This window comes from Helicoverpa armigera, chromosome 4 (assembly GCF_030705265.1).
Source record: "Helicoverpa armigera isolate CAAS_96S chromosome 4, ASM3070526v1, whole genome shotgun sequence".
NCBI classification, from domain to species: Eukaryota; Metazoa; Arthropoda; class Insecta; order Lepidoptera; family Noctuidae; genus Helicoverpa; species Helicoverpa armigera.
The window spans coordinates 1,708,843-1,730,240 of NC_087123.1; the positions used below are offsets into that span (position 1 = coordinate 1,708,843).

The 21,398-nt window shown below is 35.8% G+C and overlaps 1 protein-coding gene across 1 annotated transcript in view; it reads left to right on the top strand.

Annotated features, from left to right (window-relative positions):
* The first annotated feature begins 16,410 nt into the window (after positions 1 to 16,410).
* LOC110370478 (very long chain fatty acid elongase 7) overlaps positions 16,411 to 21,398 on the top strand; it is a 58,780-nt gene continuing 53,792 nt past the window's right edge. Inside the window, exon 1 of the mRNA XM_064034186.1 lies at positions 16,411 to 16,429. The gene's annotated coding sequence lies outside the window, so the exon portion shown is untranslated. The remainder of the gene's footprint in view (positions 16,430 to 21,398) is intronic.

The window sequence follows — 21,398 nt, forward strand, 5'->3', positions numbered from 1 at the left end:
TTTCAATGTGTATTGATTTTATTTGAAATCAATTTACTTAGACAGCATTGTGACATTTATTGTAAGGTGTATTTGTTCAAGAATGGTGCAAAAACAAAATCAATGAACCCACACAATAATAGATAAATACTAAATCTTAGTGCTAAAGCTAGGTTTGGTAAGTACTAAGGTGATAATTAGGAACGACATTCCATTTACAATATAGTGATAATTTTGTGTTGAAATTAGACAAGACTTCAGTTTAGACTTAGTTCAGTTGGTGTTAAGTTTGGACATTATTTTAGATCCAAGAAATATTTATTCAAAGTAAACTAAAAGATATTCTTATAACGTAAAACTCAGCCTAAAGGTTCATTAAAGTACAAAACTGAAAACTAAAATAAGATATTACTTGTGTTGAAGTAAGTTATTTTGGTGAGTAAACAAAACAGATTTTTACAATTTAAAACCCAAATTTGATCCGCAGTTACTATTTAACAAACCCGCAGGCCCGGCAGGCTTCATCCCTGATCACCACAAACACGTACTGTTTTAAAACTTACTTATCCAATATTAAAGCTTTATTAAAAAGACACATTGTATAAGTATAATAATATATAACATTACCTAATATAACAACACTTAATATAAACATAAACCCTATTGTTCTCAATCTTACATTTTCAATGTCATCTCATCACACAATCAAGACGCTTATCAACGCAGGTCAAAATACTATTTGAAGGTAAACATTTTCAAATGTTAATAACCTCGTGACAATGAAATCTAAACAGCCTATTAATAGTATTTTCCAAAAATAACTTCGGTCTATTTTGAATTCAATTTTGGCGCGTCCTTGCTCTTTTCGACGATAAAAATTGAATAATAACTGTATAATCTGCATATTTAATAAGATATCGTTTTTGAAAAACGATTAATCATTTCTTAATCGGTCTATGATATTTTTGGTTTTCAAATCACGCCCAAACCGGTTTGTGGTTCGACGCACGCACGTCTTTAATTATGACTCAATGTTGTGACGGTACTGTTCATGTTTTATAAAATGTCTGTAGTTTTATTGGAATGTTTAAATCAAAATTGGAACAATAATCCTTAAAAAAAGGAAAAAAAACGAGTTGAGTTTTTAAAAAGATAAAATTGAAAGTTTTAGTATTTAACCTTAATTGCAAAAAAAAAATATTTTTATCCTACGCTACTCATAATATGAATAGAAAGTAGCATCTTTCTTGTCAACAAGATGTTTTTTTCATATCAAAAGTTTCATAAAAATCCTCCCAGCACCGTACTGTGAAAGAGCAACAAACATACATACACACATCCTTACAAACTTTGGCCTGTAAAAAAAATACTGCTTAAAATAAAAATTAATTAATCTCTTTCATAATGACACTGAAAAACAATGTCTTGTAAAACGTCATGGCTTGACAAATTGAGTTCGTTGACATTCGCTTTATTCGTCAAAATGTGTTCGAGATGGCCAATTGTCCATTGTCCTTTCTAAAACCACTTGTATCTTTATTATATAGCTGCAAGGTTGACTACAATAATTTTTGTCGTTGCTCCAATTTTTCTTAATTTGTTTGGACTACTTTGAAGACAGGTTGTTGGTTTTTTTTATTATTTGGTGGAGTGTTATATGACTTCAAGTATAGCTTTTAAGTATATCAGAAAAGTGCTACTTTTTATTTAGGTGTGGGAAGTGGATTACTGGGGCGTAAGGAACCGACGGTACCTTGTTATTGTACATGGATTAAACTTATAAAGAGGAAAGCTTCTGACAGTTATAAAAGTATATTATAACTAAGGATTATGTTACTCAACAGTGCGATATTTTGTTAATACACGGTCATGATAAAATTACGCGACAACATCCTAATAGCGAATATGTATCAATATCATCTCAAGTGAAAGGACACAACATTAAAACTTCTGATTGACAGCAGAACTGGAATAAGTCACATGACTGATTTATTTATTGATCTAAATTAATTTACTTAAAGAGTTTATTATATGATTGAGCTTGACATAAAAGTTGGACGCCACAGTCTAGTGAGATGTCACATCATACTTGAGTATCTTTTATTTGTTCACCATTGCGCACAAGTCAATTCGGCCACACTACGCCGTCCATTCACTGGCAATTAAAAAAAATATATTAAGCAACAATTTAGAACCCTAACATGATACCTACATACTACCTACATACAACTCCTTTCAAACAAAATTCCTACACTACCTTAACTTTTACTACCTAGTCGATCTAAGAACTGGTCCGCACTCTCAGATATCCGGTCTAACGTCCGACGGTGTCGCAAGTTGTGTCGCAACTCTTAGTGGACACTTGTAGCGTTAACCAATATTGAAGGTCACCAGTGTTTGAACTCATGTGTTGAAATTCTATAATTGTGTGAAAGTGTTTAACAGAAATGCGAGATTTTATACTATAATTTTGTTAACTGTTGGGATATAAGTAAACACGAAATGCCAAGGTTGTGGTTTTAATCGATAAAGGAGAAAATATAGGCAATAGAAGAAAACGTAGTGTACTCGTAGGAATTAGTGAAGAAAATACATTTGATTGCGAGAAAAGCGATTGACAAAAAATCAAAGAAAAATAAAATAGGAAAATACGCATTCAACGTAAGGTTGCTTTTTCACTGGAGATGTGCTATGCACCTATGCTACGAAAATGTAATAGCTTGGCTGCTGTTTCCACTCATGCTAAACTACGCAGCGGTATGATTAAGATGAGCTTTTCACCTCTGGCTAGAGGCCTTAAATTGTAGTTATCTAGAGGGAAAGTCCGTTTAAATCAAAAGTCATTTATTCAAAGTAGGCTGAAAATCAGCACTTTTTGAAGGTAAAATTTACAAAAGACAGTCCCTAAAACGCCCTTCACCACTTCCTATGTGTTTTGCTGGGAAGAAGAAGTGGTGGAACAAACTCCCCAGAAAACAGTACATGGTTTAAGCAGTTCACAGCCTCCAAAGCTTTACTGTGAGCTTCAATAAAAACGACGCTAAAGAGATGACGTTAACCGGTGATACGAATATATTATAAAATAAATAAATATTTAAAAGTATATAATTCCTGCTCTTTTTTCTTTATTTTACTTAATTGCATTGAATTTTACGACATAATCTTGTTAATCTTGCAACTATGGAATACTTAATTAATTGAGCAATTATGCAGTTGCAACGGTATGTTAACAATGTTAAAAGCCATCCAATTTTAGTTTGGGTCAAATAACCAAATATAGATAAATCATACATATTTTATGAGCTATTTAAATCAGCAACTATGATAAAAAAAAATATTTTGTTTAAAAAAAACTGATCACAGCATTCATGATTTCTTAAGGATAATTATATCCTACAACATATATGCCATTAAAACTAGTACAGTGAAATTTTAATTTATTATTTCACAACTTTTACATTCCTCTACTTTTTACCCGACTTCAAAAAAGTGAAGGGTCCCAATTTACGTGTCTCAAACTTAACAACCCTTCTGAGGTCACGATCGCAATAACTGCATTATGCAAAATTTCTCAACAATGTATTAAAATGTGAAGTTCAAGAAGTTACCAAAACTATTATAAATTCAATAAATTCTCAATAGTTTTTATTTAATAGCGTTTCGTCAATCAATCAATCGTCAGCCATTAAAAAAATATCGTAAATTTTTTTTTTGTATCTAAAAATAAGCGGCTATTTTCGAAACATCCAAATTCGTTTGGTCTCGCTATAATAAGTTATTGACCTTCAACGACTTCGTGGGTATTTTGAATTCAAAAATGGAAACCATTTTATTTTTAGAATTATGCAATTCTATTTTTGAATTTTTACAAATAGAAACCTGACCTTCATTTTGCAAGTTTAAGGTTTTTGAACTCATTTTTATTTTTGTTTTTTGAGACTTCTTTTGCTGTGAAGAATTCATTCATGAATTCTTTAATAATATTATGTAAACTTTGTTGTATTTCTGAATGTAATAAAGTTTATAAATCTGTCATTTCGAAAATTCTTGTGCCTAGACTTGGCATAAACACGTTGTCTAAACATACCCGAACATGATGCTACATTTATGCTCAAAAATAAAGTTCAAAACATATAGATAAAAATCACGAGGATCATTGCAATATCTATTATTAGGAAGTCAAGCAATACATACTTTATTGCAATTTTGCAATAAATTCTATCACTCGTCTAAAAGCCCAATAAACCGGGTCTAACCAAAACTGCAAAGTCATGGTGACTTGACATACAGCATTTTTTTTATTCAGAAAGAGGCCTCAATACCAAAAAGTACATTTTGTTACAGGCTTGTTATATTATATTGTTACGTAGTACAAAACTATGATGGATATAAGCACAGTAGGCCCACTCGGTAACATGAACGTAATTTCAACATAACATTATAATACTTACATTATCCACGAATACCATAAGCTATATTTTATCAGGATACGAAGTCTTCTCAGGATGCAGATGATAACGTGGAAAAAAAAAAGCTATTGGCTATCGGACTGAAGTAGCCAATCGTAACCGTTAATAACTTTATAACTCTATATTTTATTAAAAACTGAAAAAATATTGTTTGTTCGAATGCTCTAATCTAAGGAATCACTGTTTTGATTTGAGAAATTATTTAAAGACCAGATAGCCCACATAACGGGAAATGCTTTGGGCTAATTTTCTTCCAGGTGCGAAGAATATTTCCTACTGGATACTCGTGAAAATGCTTACCATTAAATGTGGAATTAATCTTCTGCATTATCTCTTGTATGGCAGGCATGTCAGTATAACTCACTGTCAGTGAGTCGTCGACCTCACCAACCTACTACCCTACATTATCATCACACGACCACAGATTAGCAAGTTGCCAATCATTTTTAGGCATTTACAGTTAAAATTGATTACTCGACCTTGGCCCATGATCATCTAGGAATTACGATACTGAAATTTTGCAAGTAATCCTTAATGTCATAAATGCATAAGTTACTGTGTCTGTCTATATGCCACTTTCACGCCAAAACAACTGAACCGATTTAGAAGAAATTTGGTGGTAGTCTAGAGGTTAAAAATAGACATGAGCTACTTTTTTCTGGGAAGAGAGTAGTTCGTGAGTGAGCAATACCGTGGATGGAAGCTAGTCGAATCATAAATTATAGTATTTTTTTTTTATTTTTATTTCGACAAGTATGTAGTAAGCAGAATTACTAATATGTTTAATAACCGATCAATCGAAATTCGCAATTATACAGACAAAATATAGAAATTATATGACACTAATTGATTCGCTACTCTTAATCGGAAAATTAAATTAATTTTGTTCCGACTAATAGCATTTAATGTCTTAATTCTGTATAAAACGCAACATTTATTAATTTTGCAAATCCCAAAGTTGCAATGTATTTGTGTACCAATACACAATATTCAAATGTTTATATGAATTGTTTTTCTTGAACGCGTTAATCTCAGGAACGGATGAAACCAAAAAGTGTTAATTGCACATGCACATTAAAACGATACAGTGATGACACCCAATTAATTCATAGACACATATATTATTGCACTAGTGTGAAAAGCAATAAATTTTGAGCAAAATATATGATACCATATACCTGGGTGTTCGTCATACTTTCGCAAGACATATCAACAAGTAAAATACTGCAATATTTGGACTTTTAAAGCTTAGAACCTTGTACAGATGTCGGGGTCAACGGTTTAAATTGCGTAGATTATACTAACAATAAACGTAAAATTACAGATGTACTTACTTCTGAATAAAGTGTGAACTTTACACCCGTTTAAAGATATAAAATTGGGTGTAATTTGATAAATAAGCAAGTTGTTGGAGATGAAATTATAGGCGTATAATAAGAGTGGCTATTTTTGGAAATAATAATAGTATTTTTCACAGTGTAGACACTTAAGTTTTCAATTACAGATACTTTATGATGATTTGTCAAGGTAAACAAAGGGATTACAAAAAAAGGTTAACAAAATATTCTATCTCCATATGTCACCCGAGGCTCCTTAAAAGCGAAATATTTTTTCAACTCAGTTCAGCACATTCGAAGCCTTTAGGATACAAACAAACAAATAGGACAGATTTGATCTATCTATGCGTCGCATTATGGTTGTTTTCTTATAACCTGACAGCAGTCACAACCATCGTTGACAAACTCACAGCATTGAAAGTAATCTTGAACAATGAACTTATGGTATTCTGGCTTTTTATGAAGTAATGTTCCACGGCTAATTAAGACGTAATTAAATAAACAATGGCCTGTGTATTTCATATGTCAGCTAGCTATTTGCTTTGATTGTATCTGATTTATGTGTTGTGTTCGATTTGGTAATAAGTTACTTAGAAATATTCTATTTAGATATTTTTGGTGGTGGTCTCAATTTTTTTTTTTTTTTACGTGAGAGCAATGTATTTGTTTAGTCAATTTAAGATCACACAGGAATAATGTAATAATGGCGTCTAGACCGATTTTATCAGCCGTGGCAGCTATTCTCTCTCTGAAAGGGAATGAACCAGCTGCATAGAAGACAAGCATTTTAGCGGATACAAGTGCACTCGCACACAAGGATATACTGGCAGTCAGAAGCAAACAGCCTATCACCAGACTTCCGACAGGGTTGCTGGTAACTGTGTTGAGAGAGTCTGATGGTCGTCCTATGTACAACACTGGTACTCAGCTGCATACTGTTACACTTCAAGCCGATTACAACATAGTTAGGTGAAGGGTAGTCAAATGATCCTTTTGAAACATTTCTCAGGATGCAAAAAAAAAAAAACAGAACGTACAATCCGCGACAGACTCGTCATCAAAACACACGAAGTCTGTCACCGTGACGAAACGGACGGACGGACATAGCTGAGATTACGTTGGCGTGTGCGCGCGACCTTGACCCAGTGTCTGTATGTATGAGGCGGACAATTAATGTGATAACTGTACAATGGTGATGATATTTGGGAAAAATATTAGGAAAAAAATATGTTTTTCGTGTTGAAAAAAGGATGTAAGAGATACTTCATCATGTGCTAGCATTCACCGGCGCCTAAGGGAACTACTTTCCGCACACAGGTCAAAGTAGTCTAGTAGTCTTTGAAGGACATAGACCTCAGACTCTCCTCCTTTTTCGGGCTCTACATTATCTGCGTACCAATTTTTAATCAAATTGCTTCAGAAGTTTTGGCGTGAAAACCGAATAGAGAGAGTAACTTTCGTAGAGGAATGGGACGACCAAAACAATAAACGGATATCTGGTGATCTGTAAAAAATTACAGAAAATATAAAGTGCCCAATAAATTCTTGTAAACTATAACAAAGATACTGCGAACCACTAATTTATCCACAAAAACCGGTATTTTACGAAATATTGAAAAAACAAAAAAGTATCGAACGGATACTATCAAAATTCACATTTTGCAATAACGAGCTCGTTTTAAAGCTTTTAGTAAAAGCAGCTACATACGTAGTAAGATTGCATTACTAACAGTACAGTCAACTTCAGGTCAGTGGTAATAGTTTTATATGAAAATCGTTCTTATTACTATTGAGTTAAGGGGCATGTTAGTTACCACTAATGTGCAGTTTACTGTACGTTGACTGGTAGTTTCCAGTCGGTGCAGCGCAAAAACGACCAGTTTTCCTCGCTCGCTGATGCAACTCGCGTGAGACGCTGAATCATACTTTTTCTTGGATTTTCTTAGGTATTTTAGTTGGTAATTTTACGCAATGATAACAGGTAAATGTGATAATATTTAGTTTAAAATATAAGTTCAAAATCATAGTTATTTTATACACCTACGTTAAAGTATATCTCACCGACTATCATAATACATCTGTTTATGCCTGACCAACCCAAAATATTTAAGAATGATCAGCTTCCATCTAAAAAGGCGATCTATTTTTTTTTAGCGAATTTTTTTGTCGTCAAATTTACACATACTGCAGTTAATTTCTTATGTTAGACCATCATATTATGATAAATTATCGGGCGCATATATTTATATCACTGTCTACCCTACTAAAATAGGAAAAAGAGCTTAATTACCATACTACTGCTACAGATTTGGAGAAATGAGGTAACACAAATTCTCACGTACGCCTGAAACATTCGCTATCCACAAACGTCTGAAGGCCGACTGCGCTTACACCCCATTCTTGGTGGGCGTTCACAAGACCTGTTTAAATCACTGTTGCAATAAACTAAATGAGATCTAAAAATAAATTGACCTTTTCAAATGAACCTTTAATATATTTTGTTGTTGTGAAATTGATACGCTAATTTATGTTTCGGAACGGATGTCCTTAACTTCAACTGTTACTTTCTTGCGGTGTGAATATTTTATTCAAATTTAAATTATTTTGATTTATAACGGTTGCGTCTGTTAAAACATAAATTGAATAATACATATTTACTAGTATAACACCAAAATAATAACCAGCTTTGAGAGAAAAATCTAAACACAAAGTAAAATAAAAGTCCAATATTATAGTTCACATTCGTTGGAGGATTCGTGAAATATTGTTACATATAAATTCTAGCCTACGTAGAAAAAAAAATGTTCTAACCTTTAAAGGCGCCCTGACCTAACCTAACACGCTAGCGTTTAGAACAAAGACTTTTAGATTTGGCCTTTAACTCTTATCATAGTAGCTATTGCATCCACAGCAATTACTATTGATTTCACTTTGAAGATGATATTTCAATATACATTGCTTCATATGTTTATTAATTGTTCTCATTTATGGTTAAACCACGCAATAGATTTATCGTTTAATCGTAGACATAAAAGTAATATTTGACGTTAAAGATAATTATAGATGCATGGGTCTTTTCTATCACGCTGTGGGTCAACAGCGGTGAAGGAGTGTCAGACTCTTATTGACAAAAACCGTCGTGTTTCGTCGTAAGCCTTTAACGTACCAGGGCTGCGGTAACTCCTTCGAACAATCCCACAGCCCCGGCAGTGGATACATGGGTCTCGAGGGAGCCGACCATCATCTAAGTTTCCGATCACTTATTATTCAGGATTTAAGTCAGTAAGAGTCTGTCACGCCCTCATGCTGCACTCACAGTGGGAGGTGTCATTTGATGATTTCGCACCAAAAAAAGCACCTGTCTACATCTTAAATCTTATCTTGACCAGTTTAGCTGTTTTAGCCTAAAAGCTTAAAAATAAATAAAGTCACCTTTGCATTTATAACTATTAATGAAAATGTGGGGTCGAAAATATCCTAGATAGGCACCGAAATATATTTTATACGTAAAATACTAAAAAAGGTAAATAAAATCCATCTTACATTTCAAGTCGGGAACAGAACACGACATCGGAATCGTGTCGCAACGATTCATAGTGTCGAAACGTTACCTTTCTAGATATATACTGGCATACTGGGTAAGTGAATGAGGCGATAAGGTACGGAGATCCGAATGACCGCGGCCCGTAACGATAGCTTCCGAACGTAAGATCCAGTGAGTACACATTTTGCAGTTGCGTCCTTGTGATTGTGAAAGTGCATTTTATTTTTTTCGTTTGCTACAGTTTTGTGAAATGTTGTAAAGTGGAAGATGGATCTTTTGGTATTTTTTTTGTGTTTTTAAGAACCATTTTAGGAGACCGAGATGGTGTATTTGTGTTTTGGTCAAAATGTATTTTGGTCTTAAATACAGCATTTTATATGCAAGAATGCTTTCCCGAATATTTTTTTTTAATTATTATGAATTAATAAAAACTATATTCAATACATAGTTACTTTATACGAGAAAACTAGTAGAGTTAGCTTTGAGCGGATTTCCAGAATGGGATCAGCAATAACTGAGATAAGCACCATAAAATTTATATATAGACGCAGAAAAAGGCAGCATTAATAAAGTTTCTTTTATCAAGCAAAAAAGAATGGTATAATAAACTTACTGTAATGTCTGGTTTTAATTTACTTAATGTTTATTACGACTATTAGTAATATCATATTTTTTTGTTATAACACTAAAGACCATAATAATTCACCTTGATACAAATACGAGTAGGTATGTATTACATTAAAATAATAGGCTGCTTTTGCGTAGAAAACAAAAGAAATATGAAAAATTACTGAATGTGAGTGTTATCGACGTTTATCGATACTGTTAACTGCTGTTCCCAAAAATCTACCTATCTGTTGATATACCTTCTAGAGATCAAATTGTAATCCTTACTAATATTATAAATGCGAAAGTAACTCTGTCTGTCTGTTACGCTTTCACGTCTAAACCACTGAAATGATTTTAATAAAATTTAGTACAGAGATAGAGTTGACCTTGAGAAAGAACATAGGATAGCTTTTATCCCGGACTTTTGAAGAATTCTCTTGGAAACGCGATATAACCGAACTCGAAGCGCTCGAAGCCGCGGGCGAAAGCTAGTGAATTATGATGTAAAATTCCTATCTCTAGTTTTCAAAACTCAGATAGATTGAGTATTGGGATCCAAAGCTAATGAATAAGAAATGAGCGCAATATTCCTCTGTGTGAAAGGATCAACAAAGCAAGGCCGGTATTTCTCACAGATGATAATCTTTAGTTTCCTTTCACTAGCTCATCCCAGACTAACGAAACTGCATTCAATTTCAACATGCATTAAAAACTACCCTGTGCCAATGTAATCATCAGCATAGAAGTTTAAGATGAGGTTAGAGCTAACAGTAGGTAACTTTAATTAGAAGGAACCTAGAAGAGCGAAAATCAGTTACCTACTTTTCCAACGCAAGGGATCATGAGATACATAAGTAAAAGAACTAAAACAATAAAAAATTAAACAGAAGGGGAAAAAGCAGTAGACAAGAAAAAATAAGAATTCAAACAGTAAGAGCCTAACACTCCCTTTGCCTCTGGGACCACAGAGGTAATAATTTTCAAATAAAATAACAATATCAGTAGGAAACAGCTCAAAAAGCATTTATAAGCAGCAAAAACCTCTCTATACGGCCTCTTGGTAATTGGCTACTTATTCCGAAAATAGGCTCAATTACTGTTTATTCCACATTCTATATTCCTACAATCTTTTGCGACAAATCTGGAGCCTCACTTCCTTTATTTTTTCAGTTTTCATCATTATAAAATCTGGGTTCAAAAACATTGACGACCTTATTAAAAGAGATTTGTATTCAAAGTTAAATCTTACGTCAAAGATATGAGATTATGAAGATGACATGATAGTTATAACTCGTAAAGGCCCAGAAACAAAGGCTTGTCAAAACATTTTAATTTCATTATAATTTTTTTGAGACCAAATTAAAAGGTGGACAACCTCAAAGAGTAATGAGTGAATGGAGTGTCAGATTTAAGATCCTTCTCCGTGTGAGAGGCCTATGCCCAGCAGTGAGACGATAGTAAAAAGGCTGAACAAGACACTACAAGGAGTGTCAGATAATGCTCTTGCAAAAACAAACATGTTATGCATCGCAATTATTGGTTTCATGTTTTAGTTTTAAAGTTGCATGTTTGTGACTTGTTACAATAGTTATATCATCTTAGTATTACGTGAATATAATCGCCTAAAATGTTGACCTTAATGACGTTTTTGTACTGATTTATAAAGACAGGGAAAGTCTGAATACTGGACACGCACTGTTTATGTGAATCTGGTCAAACATTTACGTGACTTGCTATACCATTAAGTATATTTTGATCATGATGAGATTACTAACTGTAATTACCCACCTACAATGGAAAATAAAAACTTTAAACTTAATTTCGATGCCATTTCTAATAAACAATGTTCACCTCCTTACGATAAAAATTAGACATAACAAAATACGAAACAGCCAAAAAACAAAAACAAAAAAAGTGATCACGCCAGTCAGAATTCACACTACATCATAACAAACTACGATACTTTTTGTTTGTTTGTGGTACATAACGATAACTTACACAATATCTGTCACCATGACCTTCACATATTATCATATACTAGCAAACACTCCATTTACTAAGCATCTGTGGCCCACAACAATCACACTTGCAAATCTGTCCGTTCATGTGTATTACGAATTTCGTGATTACTCTATCTCTATATGAAATCTGTGTCCTTTCGTACAAGGTCGATGTACTTGCGAAATGCGTGTGTTTAATCATACCAAATGCTTTGTCGTTTTAGTAAACATAATTGAAGGTATGAATGACAATGAGATGAAAAATTGGTGTATTATACGCGTTACAACATTTTCGTATTACTTGGTTATAAATGACCATACTTAATAAATACTTTAAACAAAACGTTTCATGTGGTCTCACCTACGTTTCGGGGAAAAATCAACTCGTACCCGAGTATATATATTTTATTCAACTCGAATAGAATATAGCCGTAGTGCAGCTTTCTAAGCCTGGGTACAAACAAACATATTTTTATAATCTTAGCTTAAAGCACCGTTGAATCATAAAATCCAGACTATTTTAAAGGAAAATAGAAAAAAGCTAATGGTCCTTTAAAAGTATTCCTTTCATGAAAATACATTATAGAATTTATCGTATAGCCATTTGCACCTGTCAAAGGTTAAGGCGTCTCAACCTTTGACCCTAAAACAGGTTTACAATGTACCTAACACATATACTGATGTCTAGATTCGTGCATATCTAATGAAATGAAGTTTTGTCGTCTACTTTCATAGAATAAAATACTCAAAAGATTTTGTCATGTTTTAACTAATCATACTATCTTATTCGACAACATATTTTAACAAAAAAAATAGATTATAGAAAAAATATATAAAGGTTTTTTAGCACCAAACATAAAACAAATACATGACTAAAATGTCAAAAACCTTAAACGTCCAAATTACTTAATCGATAATCTTACAATGTAAGGTCAAATAGCTAGCTATTTATAGCACGTAGTTAAACGGTTAAACCAGTTTTAAAGTATTGCAGTCATCTACATCAATATTGTATATATATATTCAAATGTGTTATATTAATAAATAAGGTCATAGGCTCTATTTTTGGTTTGTTGATAAAAATAAATTTTAAATTGTACCTTGATTTCGTCTGATTTGAAACATACTTAATGTTTCCTGCGGTTTCACCCTAGTCCCGAGGAAACTTCTACCTATCATGTACTGTCATGGGCTGATTATATGGCTTGTGGTTCCCAGGCATCAGTCAGTTCAGTAGATTTAGCGTGAAAGCGCGACAGACAAACAGAGGTACTTTCGCATTTAAAATATAAGTTACAATTTAAACCATATTTAGACCTCATAATGAAAGGGATGTAAGTAATATGGTTTTTCCTTCACGAGGCGTTTTACTTTTTAAAAAACCTATTTTTTTATTCCTAGAAGCAATTGTAATAAAACTATAATTTGAATGTAATCTACCCATCTCAAATTAACTTATGAATGCATCTTGCATTGTAACATTGCTACTAATATTACACTTATTCAAAGTAAACACAATATGTAACTAACCCAACTAACCTCATAATTAAAATTAAACACAAATTGTCCGTTTGTTGTTCTTCGTTGTTCACTAGCCAATAAAAATATCTAATAAAAACTACCTAGGAAAAAAAACAGGTTTATTTAATAACTGTTTTCCATGGGAAAAACACTGAATTGTGTAATAAAGGATTATATCACAGTGGAAAATTAAAACTACGTAGGTAAACATTTTGCCATGAGGAAACTAAAATCTAAAAATGAATAATTTAATCGTAAGGGTTTTAGGAACGACTTTATCAATCATATTTATCGTTATCATAAAAACTCAGTTCAGACTTGAAATACTACAACTTGAAACTAAGTTAATCAAGTATTTTATAGCGAACGCTATCAATAATATTCCATTTAATAAATACTATATAGCAACAAAAGCAGTATCAACTACTTATTAGCATAAATGAGAATTAAGAATCTTCTAGTAGACTCGTATAGTCATTCGTAGGCATTTTGCTACGACGGACTACGAAATAAAAAATCGTAGCAAGGTCTCGCGTAGCAAGAACATTAAATGAATTTATTTAAGCGTTAAAAGAGCGTGGGGTTATGTACGAAGGAGGTATATATATAAAATAGAACCCAATCTATCCTCTTCCAGCAAACAAAATTAAGTAAGTAAAGTGAGAAAGAACAATCACTAAATATTTGCGTAATACAAAATAAATAATACAAAAAGTCGCCACAGTGTTTCACATACTTTTTCTGATAGTAAACCGTCGATTATATGTTTACATGAAAACCAGTTTGTTGTGAGACAATTTACTTAATAATCAATTTGAGACGTAATTTCCATAATTACGATATATCTTGGGATTCCCATAATGCTAGAACATCGTTTTTTTTTTTTCAGTTTCTATGGAATCTTACAGACCGCAGATTAATTAAGTACTACCTACCTATAGTACCTACTAAAATTGTTATTCATGCAGAATAAGTTATTTTGGTTTATATGTCAACTTTTTAACCGACTAAAAAAATGAGATTCACATTTCAGAAAAAGAAAAAATACATAATTATATTGTTCGAAAGAGTGACTGCGGCCTACGGCCTACGGCGGAACATGATAGAATTAAGGTATCTACATTCCTACTATGTGCCTATTACCATAACAAAACTCGTAATTCTAAACATTGCTTTATCCATATCATATTGCTAACGAAATTAAATGATTCTGGATCCTTCCTTAACTTTGAAATACATAAGATTATGATTGTCATTGCGAGCATGGGACAAAAAAAAAACAAAAAATCAAGTTCATATATAATATCTAATTATATAATGAAGGTCTGAATTCGGCCTTTTCATAAAATTGGGGTAATTATTATGAAGTACTCCTTCTTAAGAGTCGGTCAAAAAGATGCGGTGACCGTTACAACAATGTCATTAGTTTGATGGCAAAAATAACATAAATACTTGTGGTTTCCACAAGGTCAAAGTTATGGTTTTGTGTTCTGAGTCATTGATTTGAAACCACCATGGTTACGTTCATGGCAAACAGACGTACATACATAAGCAAGAACTTATGATGATGATGATGTCCTCCTAGCCGATTATCGGCTACGGTGGCTGATCTCATGTAAGGAGATTAGCCAACTTCACAGGACATATCATAGTGCACAAGTATTTACGCAGACACAAGAGCACTCACTATTCCTTCACTCTCATAGCCCGATGGGTCGGTAATCCGACACGACCGGAGATAGATCTGGTTCAAGACCGACATAAACGTGCTTTCCAATGCACGGGTGTATCAATCATTAATTTCCAGACTCGAGGCTGCTTTGTGAAAGTTTCTAAGACCCACAAAGCGATTTCGGTCCGACCCGTAATCATCATCTACCTAGCCTTTTCCCAAGTATGTTGGGGTCGGGGTCCAGTACTTCTCGGCTTACCAATGTTTTACATGGAGCGACTGCCTTTATATACTCCTCAACGTAGTTTTCTTTGCAACCCCTTGGTATCTGACTGATAACTTCAATACAAAACTATATTTATGTTTTTTCCGAGATTGGTGGAACCAATCATATTAATCAATCAATTTTACAAAAACTCTGTCAACTAAAAACAATTTAAAACAATCAATCAACATACAGAACAAAAACAATAGATTTAATTTTATTTCCATCGACCTTTCAACTGTTTTCACGTGTTGCATAGACGTGCATGACAATACGAACAAACACGTGATGATGATCAAAACATCAGTGATAATGACAATCATTACTGATCAAACGATTGCATTAATGATGTACATAGCTGTAAATTGTTATTGTTGCTAAGGTAAGATGAAATGTTGTTTAGATTTGCATAGAACTTGAAAAACACAGCCTTTGAGTCAATAGGTAAAAACTCATTGAAAAGCCTCTCTGTCTATCAGGACAGGCTTATTTAAGATCTTCTAAGTATGCCAATTAAGAAAAAATAAATCTACTTTTAATTCGCTGTTGATTGATTGATCGCAATACTCTTTACATTATTAAAAAAAAATGGTGAGTAGGTTGGATCATTTTTAGATCAAATTCTGAGCTGTGCACATTAGAATATTCTGTGTGTGGTGTTTTGTGTTAAATTACTGTAAATTGTGTCTATTGTAAGAAAAAGTCTAAAAAAGAAACCATGGAGTGTCTTGGGTACGACAATTGGAAACTAATACTTCCTTTTTCTCAATCGAACAATGCCGCAGTTTTGATCCCTCATTTTCTACACCAGTTTCACCTTTCCAATATTTTTTTCCACTAACAGACTTCCATTGTTCCAGCAACCTCACAGCATACGATGTGGTTCAGCATACTAGTGTACCTGTTCTACTACGCGACATACATGGTGCTGCTGGCTATAGCTGGTCTCTGGTGCTTCGAGGAGTGCGCCCTCACCGAAGAGGAGGAGTACGAGTTCTATCACCAGCACAGGGCCATGCCTTATTGATAGATTGTGAGTATTTTTTATTATACTAGCTTTCGCCCGCGTCCCGTAGCCGGATGGTGACAAAAACCTATATCCTTAAACCTTCTCCCGGGTCTAAGTTACCTCCCCTCTAATTTTCAGCCAAATCGGTCAAGCCGTTTTCATGTTATGTCGTGACAACGGAAAGCGGGTTTCATTTTTATATATATAGATAACAGTTTGCCGTGGGACGCCGGCTTAGAATTGCGCTCCCCCCCAAATCATCCCGTGGGTGTCGTAAGAGGCGACTAAGGGACAAACCGGAGGTCGGGCAGCAGCGTCCTCCGCGTACTGCATACCCTCACTGCGATCGCCAACCCGCCTGCCAAGCGTGGCGATTAAAGGCAATTACCCCCCAATGAGAAGCACAGAAACCAGGCCCCCAGTCCCCGGCAGCTCCGCTATCCCTGGCGCGGGTAGCGGTCAAGGTAACGGCGGAGCAGGGGGTGCTAAGAATCTCCGGAAGAGATCCGGCTACCCACCCCCACGACGACTGGCCCTGGTAACACACAACATACGCACATTGAGGACTGACGAAAAGATCTGCGAGCTGGAAGAGGAGTTGAGCAAGTTACATTGGGACATTATAGGGTTATGCGAAGTCCGTAGAGAGGGAGAGGACACCGTAACCCTGAAGTCTGGTAACTTGCTCTACTACCGGGAGGGCGACCAAAAGTCCCAAGGTGGTGTCGGGTTTCTCGTTCACAAGTCCCTCGTAAACAACATAACAACCATCGACAGTGTGTCGAACAGGGTGATATACCTAATACTCAGAATATCCGAAAGATATTCGCTGAAGGTCATTCAGGTATACGCACCGACCTCGTCACACTCCGATGATGAGGTGGAGACTATGTATGAGGACGTAAGTAGGGCCATACATAGTTCCAAAACCCACTTCACTGTTGTTATGGGGGATTTTAACGCTAGGTTGGGCAAGAAAAGCGGTGATGAGTTGAGAGTGGGGCAATTTGGATATGGGCAACGGAACCCTAGGGGACAGAGGCTGGCTGACTTTCTGGAGAAAGAGGAACTCTTCATGATGAACTCTTTCTTCCAGAAGCCGCCTCACAGGAAATGGACCTGGTTGAGTCCCGATGGTTTCACGAGAAACGAGATAGACTTCTTCATGACCGACAAGAGACGGATATTCAGTGATGTCTCTGTGATCAACAGGGTAAAAACCGGAAGCGATCACCGAATCGTAAGAGCCTCACTGAATATCAATGTTAAACTTGAAAGGTCCAGTCTGATGAAGTCTACGCTCCGACCTACTCGGTCCCATATTCAAAACCCGGAAAGCTTTCAACTCGAGCTCTCTAATCGCTTTGCTTGCCTCGAGAACTTAGTGTCAGTGGACGAGATCAACGACGGGCTAGTGGAAACTGTCCGCACGGTAGGGGCTAAGTTTTTTAGACCCTGCCGTAAAGATAGGCCTCATAAACTGACCGACCAAACCTTAAACCTCATGGCTGAACGACGCTTGCTACAGTTGCAGTCTTCCCACGACGCGAAGTCATATAGGCAGCTCAATAGACGAATATCCAAGTCCTTGCGACACGATCTGCGTCTCTTTAATACGAATCGTGTTAAAGAGACCATACAGCGAAACCAAGGCTCAAAAGTGTTCGCAAAGGACAAGTCTATTGGGCAAAGCCAGATGACTAAGCTGAAACGGGAGGATGGCAGCATAGCGTCGACCAAGGCAGAGGTTTTAGGCGAGATTGAGAGGTTCTATGGACAGTTATACACTTCGGTCGCAAAGCCCGTCAACAGCTTGGCAGGAGATCCAAGAGCCAAGCTGTCCCGACATTATACCGAAGATATCCCGGACATCAGTCTGTACGAGATTAGGATGGCCCTGAAGCAGCTTAAGAACAACAAGGCGCCGGGTGAGGACGGAATCACTTCAGAGCTTCTGAGAGCGGGTGGAACACCGGTACTTAAAGTCCTCCAGAAGCTCTTTAACTCCGTCCTGTCCGAGGGCAAAACGCCTGAAGCATGGAGCAGGGGTGGGGTGGTGTTGTTCTTCAAAAGGTGACAACTGCCTGTTGAAGAACTACAGACCCATCACACTTCTAAGCCATGTTTATAAGCTGTTTTCAAGGGTTATCACGAACCGTCTCGAACACAGGCTTGATGACTTCCAGCCTCCCGAACAAGCCGGTTTCCGAAGAGGCTTTAGTACCATAGACCACATCCATACGCTGCGGCAAGTTATACAGAAGACCGAGGAGTATAACTTGCCATTATGCTTAGCGTTTGTGGACTATGAGAAAGCCTTCGATTCGGTGGAAACATGGGCGGTACTTGAGTCACTCCAGCGATGCCATATTGACTATCGGTACATCGAGGTGTTGAAGTGTTTGTATAATAACGCCACCATGTCGGTCCGAGTACAGGAGCATAGCACGAAGCCGATTCCATTGAGAAGAGGCGTAAGACAGGGGGACGTTATCTCCCCGAAACTGTTTACCGCCGCAATGGAAGACGCCTTCAAGCTCCTGGAATGGCAAGGACTTGGCATCAACATCAACGGCGAATACATCACTCACCTTCGGTTTGCCGACGACATCGTAGTCATGGCAAAGTCGATGGAGGAACTCAGTATGATGCTCGAGGGCCTCGACCGAGTTTCACAACAGGTGGGCCTGAAAATGAACATGGACAAGACGAAAATTATGTCAAATGTCCATGTTCAGCCCACCCCAGTCTCTGTTGGAAGCTCGGTACTCGAAGTTGTTGACTCATATATCTACCTAGGACAAGTAGTCCAATTAGGTAGGTCCAACTTCGAGAAAGAGGTCAACCGCCGAATCCAACTCGGCTGGGCAGCGTTCGGGAAACTACGCAATGTCTTTTCGTCCGACATACCTCAGTGTCTCAAGACGAAAGTCTTCAACCAATGTGTGTTACCAGTGATGACTTACGGCACCGAAACGTGGTCTCTCACTATCGGCCTCATCTCAAAGCTCAAAGTCGCTCAACGAGCTATGGAGAGGGCTATGCTCGGTGTTTCTCTACGTGATCGAATCCGAAACGAGGAGATCCGTAGACGAACCAAAGTGACCGATATAGCCCACCGGATTAGCAAGTTGAAGTGGCAATGGGCAGGCCATATTGCTCGCAGAGCAGATGGCAGATGGGGCCGAAAAGTGCTGGAGTGGAGACCACGGACTAGCAAGCGCAGCGTAGGACGTCCACCAACGAGGTGGACAGACGACCTTATAAAGGTCGCCGGAAGACGCTGGATGCAGGTCGCTTCCAACAGGTATCTGTGGAGATCAAAGGGGGAGGCCTATGTTCAGCAGTGGACGTCCTATGGCTGAGATGAGATGATGAGATGAGATAACAGTTTTAGTTCCATGTTGATCAAAAATCAAAGTTCATCTATTGAAAATAACTTCGTTAAGGAGTGACGCCTAGAGTGAAAGAATTTAACACTTTTTATTCAAATATTGGTTTTAAATTCTCTATCGGTTTCGATAGTAAGTTAATAACTAAATAGATTCGATTAATTTAAGTACCATATTTACCGTAATAATAGTAGTTAGTAATAGTACTTAGTTAGTTATCGCATATTGATGTGTATCACCAAATACCTATGTATTTAAATATCTACAAGGAAATTGAATGTGTGTCTGTTTACAAAAGAAAACAAAAGTTGATAGCTACAAACATTGAACACCATGCAAAAACAATGATTGGACATCTGTCTAAATTTTTGCGGGACCAAAGTACAAAGTATGACCGTTTTCATTATTATTTGGCACATTATTACTTCTACATCCGTTGCAATAACAAAATTATGTTGGTGAATCTATGTATATTGTACCCAATCATATCCATTTATTTTCGGTCATATTCTTTTTCTTCTCGATAAAATAGCTTTTCTTAATTTATTGAAATCCATTAAAACTTTAACGAAACCAATAAGTTAAATCCAAATAATAATGATAAGGAGAAATCAAAACCATATTGGAATTAAAAAAGCAATGATAAAATGAGGCCGTTTTGAATCAAACAAAGACAAAAGAAATAACCCAATGCATTACAATATGCGTGTACGCAAGATGCATGAAAACTGAGTTATTGACTATTATTAGATTAGAGTTAACGATTGAACTTAATTAATCAATCATCAACTAGTTACTGTAATCAATCTGCATTTAACATTGAAATTAAGAAGAATAATTTCAAGTGCTATGTTATTATCTTTTATTAGGAGTTTTTTCATTACGTGTTTTTTATTATACGTATTCCAGGATTCAGTAATAAAAAGAATAAAGTCACAGGTTAATAAAAGATTAAATAAGTTTTGACTACCTATATAAGATTCATCATAATCTGCCTACCATTTTCCCAACTTGAGTCCACAACCAAGAAGTCGGCTTCCAGTGTAACCGGATGCAGCTGAGTACCATGTTTTACAAGGAGTGCCTGCCTATCTGACCTCCTCAACCAGTTTCACGATCAACCCAATACCAATAGGTAAGACTAAAGACTTTTTTAACGCTTAGAACAACTAAGCTGAGCCTCTAAGTTAGTAATTCCACATCAGAAAAATAGACATCTAAATTCTAAAACTGACGTAAAAAAACAGGCTGTTGTTTGTCACTGCGTATATTACGTGACACTGAAACATATTAATGTAGTGTAATCAAACCCGCCATTATAAAATCATAATTGAGATCTTTATAACTAAATGCGTCATTGTTGGAACTGTGTACTGTAAGAGCATCCGCAGACTGCAAACTTTTAGTCAACCGACAGTTTGTTCAGGCACATAAATCAGTATGAAAATGAATGGTAGTATGCACATAACAACGATTGGGTGTTTGTCTGGTATCAGACCGACCAAAATGTTTTAAAGTCAAATCATTTATTTAATTTAGGCCTTTATAAGCACTTATGAAACTTCAAAGACTATAAATAGGTTTGGTTCTAGTTGCCCATT